We start from the raw sequence: 5,561 nt of genomic DNA on the forward strand, positions 1-5,561 counted from the left end.
GAGATTTTATATATATAGCTTAATGTTTTTATATTTTGTCTTTTGAATTTCATATATTCAATATAAATAAATGAATAATATGCCTATAGCCGCATATATCTTTAATAAATACAAAAAATAGAAGCACCTTTTGTGCAATTTAATTTCCGTTCCTTTTTATTTGTTACTTTAGCATGCTTTTCTTTGCATTGTTTGGTAATATTTATTAATTTTATTTTTATATGCATATTTATTATTGAATCTTCAATTACCATATCATTAATTTATTAAAAAAATATTAAAAATGATTATTATTTTTGAGATTTATTATACATACAAGTTTTTTGGGCATACAAGTCAATACAAGTTAGCGCAAACCCAACAAAAACAACCATTAATTTAAAGAGCGTATAAACATGCGTTTCCTGCCAATGAGCCATAGCTCAAACGGCATGCTGCCCCTTCCCAGCCCAAATCTACCAACTTTGCTTCCTCAATTTTAATAGTGTGAAATGAGAAACAGTTCTTCTTCAATGTTTGTATTCCACGTTCTTCCTCCTCCTCCTTCTCTTTCTTCTTTGCATTTCTCATCCTTTTTCTTCGCATTCCTTCTTCTTCGCGTGTTTATTTCATCCTCATCGTGGTTCTTTTTATTGTTGTTATTGTTGCTGCATTTTTTTCCTCCTTCTCTTTCTATTGATTTTGCAATATTATGTATTTTTTTTCTTCTTTGATTTTTCCTCCCAAGAAGAATTATAAGAAAATGAAATAAGAAGATGAGGAAGAAGAAACAGTAGAAAATGAGGAGGAGGAAGAGGAAGAGTTTTAAATTATGCAAAACTTATCAGAATAAAAATACACTCAAACTTCTTAAAATACACCCAAATATCTTCGTGTTATACCCAAATAGTTTTGTGTTACACCCAAATTTGCTACAAATACAGAAAAATATTTTCTCTAATGCTGTATTTTTTTTTCTTTTTTTTCCTTATTTCTTTCTTTCTTTTAGTTAATGAATGTAAATTCATCCTCTTTCAAGTAATTTTGCAGCATTATGTGTATCTTTTTTTTTGTTTGATTCTTTTATTTTTATTCTTGTTAAAAGAATAAAACAAGAAGAAACTTGAGAAGGTAAAACAAAAAGGAAAAGATAAATAAAAAAAAAGATGGTGATGATGATAAAAAAAATAGAAGAAGCAGTAAAAGATGAGGAGGAGAAAGATGAAGAGTTTTGAATTATACAAAACTTATCAGAATAAAAATACACCCAAAAATTTTAAAATACACCCAAATTTCTTCGTGTTACACCTAAATATCTCTGTGTTACATCCAAATTTGCTGCAAATACAGAAAAATATTTCTTCTAATGCTGCATTTTTTCTTCTTTTTTTTTCCTTATTTCTTTCTTTCTTTTTGTTAAATAAATGTAAGTTCATCCTCTTTCAAGTAATTTCACAGCATTATGTGTTTCTTTTTTTTCTTTGTTTGATTTTTTTTGTTTTCATTCTTGTTAAGAGAGTAAAACAACAAGAAACTTGAGAAGGTAAAACAAAAAGGAAAAGATGAATAAGAAAAAAAGAAGATGGTGATGATGATGATGATAAAAAAAAAGAAATAGTAGAAGATAAAGAGGAGGAAGAAAAAAAATTTTGAATTATGCAGAATTTATCAGAATAAAAGTACACCCAAATATCTTCGTATTACACCCAAATTTGCTATAAATACAGAAAAATATTTTCTCTAATGCTATATTTTTTCTTTTAAATTGAACCATACCTCAACTACTTTATTGAATTCAAAACAATAAAAAGATTAGAAGAGAAAAAATTTCAATAAAAAAAAGAAAAAAAAAAGGAAGAGGAGAAAAAGGTAGTCAGAGACACGGACCTACGCTTGGTGATGGGGTACTTGCCCAGTTTATTTGTTTATCTTTCGTTCTATTCTATTATATGTAATTATATTGCATATAAATTTTTAAAGTGAATTGATCAATTTACTAATTTAGAATATATATTTTTTTATTTTTAAAAATAGTAATAGAAAAATATTTCAAAAGAAAGTTACCTCTAGAATCTAAAATCACTCCATTAGATTTGAAGTGAAAAAAGTTAGCGGCTAATGTAATTTTTAGTTTTTTTTTTTATTCAAATAATTAATGTGCACTTTTATGTTCTTAAATTTAAATTAATATATCTTTTGATAGTAATGTGTATTATTTTTGCCCCTAACATAAATTTTTTGGGTCCGTCACTGGAGATAGTGTTGATAATGACGATAATGAAAAAGAACGTGCAGTAACAAAAAGAAAGAAGAAAAACGTGCAGTAACAGCAAATGTGTGAATATAAATAACTTGTAAAGACTTACATAAAAAAATGCTTGTATGTGAAGAATAATTCTTTTAATTATAGGTTGTCTTGTGATATATACTACTATGTATTCAGGCAAAGTGAAGTTAAGAAAATAGATGGAGCTAGTATGTGTATTTTTGTATTGAAAATAAAAAATAATTACTCCTAATCCTTTGTGTTTCAAAATTAAATAACCATCCAATATATATTATGCATATTATAAAAAGGTAATAATTGAATCTTTGCAACAATTAAAATTAAATTGTGTAAAAAACATAGAAAATTGTTCTTAATATAAATAAATGAATAGATGTAAGTTATACGTACTTATAATCAACACAAGTGAATTAAGAGTGTCCTGGAAAAAAATTGTATCGTCTTATTGTTTAAAATATAAAAATTATTACTATAAAATATATAAAAATTATTTAAAAATAGCTAGAGAGCTAGAGTAATTATTAAATAAATGATAAAGTTTATTTTATCAACACTACTAGAAATATCACTTTTAATGATTATTTATTTTGTATTTAGTGGTAATAAAAATATTCGCTAATATTTTTACTGATAATTAGATATTAGCCGTTATATACTTTGTTGTTAAAAGATTTTAATAGCAATTATAACAATTGCTTGTAAAAATCTTTTTAATGACCACAAAAATCCTACAACTTTTAATGGCAATTTATTTAATCACTAAAGCTAATTCTAGAATTTTTATAGTATTTCTTTTTAATCATCATTGTTATTTCCACTAAAATCTGAAATCTTTTTTTAATCATAATCATTGTTGATACATACTAATATATTTATACATAATATATAATTCCAACAAAACGAAAAACTCTATTACATTCACAATAACAAATTTGGTTGAATCTCAATTCTTAAAATACAATTTTGCTCGAACAAACTAGCTAGCCACAAAGTATTCCAATGGCAAATGTCAATAATTATCAGAAGCAATTTTTCTTAATAAATTCTACACTTAAAATGAGATGCATATACCATTTTTCTGTAAACTGCTAGCATGATATTGTCCGCTTTATCACACAAGGTCTCACGATTTTATTTTTGACGATAGAGATGATAGCAAAACCCCCCACACTCACTCGTCAAAACACCCCATGTTATGGAGAGGTATCCACACCCTTATAAAGCATGTTTCGTTCTTCTCCCCAACCGATGTGGGACCTTACAATTACAGCCTCTAAAGCTGAGAAACACATGGTATTGGTAATGCCTTGAGACAGAAAAAGATGATGCTGAATCAAAGGAAGCTTGCACTTGAGACTCTGGTCTGACTGGGTAATTAGCAACAACAGATAATAACTCAAATTCATCCCTGCACAATATAAAAGCACTTGTGCTCAACCAAGCTAATGCACAAGATGCTCATTATTATTAGATATAAACTAACCATGTTATTCTACTTAACCACTCTAACTATTAAGTGAAATAGTTTAATGATGTGATATTAGATTATCAATGGCCAAAAAATGTAAAATCGTATCCTTATTACTACCACGCTTAAAGTTCAAAGACATAAAAAAAAAAAAGTAAATGTCCTGTTTAATCCTAAATCCACAAATAATTTCAAGAACTAAATTAGTATTTATTGTAACAAAATAATAATAAAGTAAGTTACTCTTTGTATTGCTAGCCGAATATGTTGGCTATATCACGAAGAGAAAGTAAGTTAGAATCTCTCTTTTATACTATTAATTTTCTAAGAGAGATTTAAGGAAAAGGAAGAAAAGAGTAGGAGAATAGAGTTTGGTAAATGATAAAATTCATTTTATCAACACTACTAGAAATATCACTTTTAATGATTATTTATTTTGTATTTAGTGGTAATAAAAATATTCGCTAATATTTTTACTGATAATTAGATATTAGCCGTTATATACTTTGTTGTTAAAAGATTTTAATAGCAATTATAACAATTGCTTGTAAAAATCTTTTTAATGACCACAAAAATCCTACAACTTTTAATGGCAATTTATTTAATCACTAAAGCTAATTCTAGAATTTTTATAGTATTTCTTTTTAATCATCATTGTTATTTCCACTAAAATCTGAAATCTTTTTTTAATCATAATCATTGTTGATACATACTAATATATTTATACATAATATATAATTCCAACAAAATAAAACATTCTATTACATTCAAAATAACAAATCTTATTACAATCTTGTTTAATCTCAATTCTTAAAATACAATTTTGTTCTAACAAACTAGACACAAAGTATTCCAATGACAAATCTCAATAATTACATAAAAAAAAATTCCTAATAAATCCCACACTTAAAATGAGATACATAACATAATACATGATACATAATTACATATATAGACACAATACTATAAATTCACACCTCCACAAGTATACAAATTCTCAATGTTTCTAAGTAATACCACTTTTCTGTAACCTTCAAAGAGATCAATAGATGACTTGTCTTCTGGAAGCCACTAAGCCCAGCCTACACCAATGAACCAAACATCATCACCCAAAGAAAAAGAAATATAAATGTGAAGAAAAAATATACCAGAATCTTTATAACTTAATATTAGGATGAGAAAACATATAGATAAATAGGATATACAGTATGAATTTTAGATACCTAAAAAATTTGGTGATGCTGAGAAACACATGGTATTGGTATTGCCTTGAGACAGAAAAAGATGATGCTGAATCAAAGGAAGCTTAAACTTGAGACTCTGGTCTCACTGGGTAATTAGCAACAACAGATAATAACAACGTGTCCTCTTTAATAATTGCTAACACCTATTTAGTGGACTTTTCAATAAATTCGTACTCAAATTCATCCTTGCACAATATAAAAGCACTTGTGCTCAACCAAGCTAATGCACAAGATGCTCATTATTAGATATAAATTAACCATGTTTCTACTTAATCACTCTAACTATTAAGTAGTAAAATAGTTTAATGATGTGATATTAGATTATCAAGGGCAAAAAAAAAAAAAACGGATAAGTAAATGTCCTATTTAGTCTAAAATCAACAAATAATTTCAAGAATTAAATTAGTATTTACTGTAACAAAATAATAATGAAGTAAGTTACTCTTTGTAATGCAAGCGGATAAGTTGGCTGTGTCACGAAAAGAAGGTAAGTTAGGGTCTTTCTTTTACACTATTAATTCTTTAAGGGAGATTTGAAGAGGAGAAAAAAAATTAAAAAAAAAAAAAGAATTTAGACTTATTG

This window comes from Arachis ipaensis, chromosome B05 (assembly GCF_000816755.2).
Source record: "Arachis ipaensis cultivar K30076 chromosome B05, Araip1.1, whole genome shotgun sequence".
Classification (NCBI taxonomy): Eukaryota; Viridiplantae; Streptophyta; class Magnoliopsida; order Fabales; family Fabaceae; genus Arachis; species Arachis ipaensis.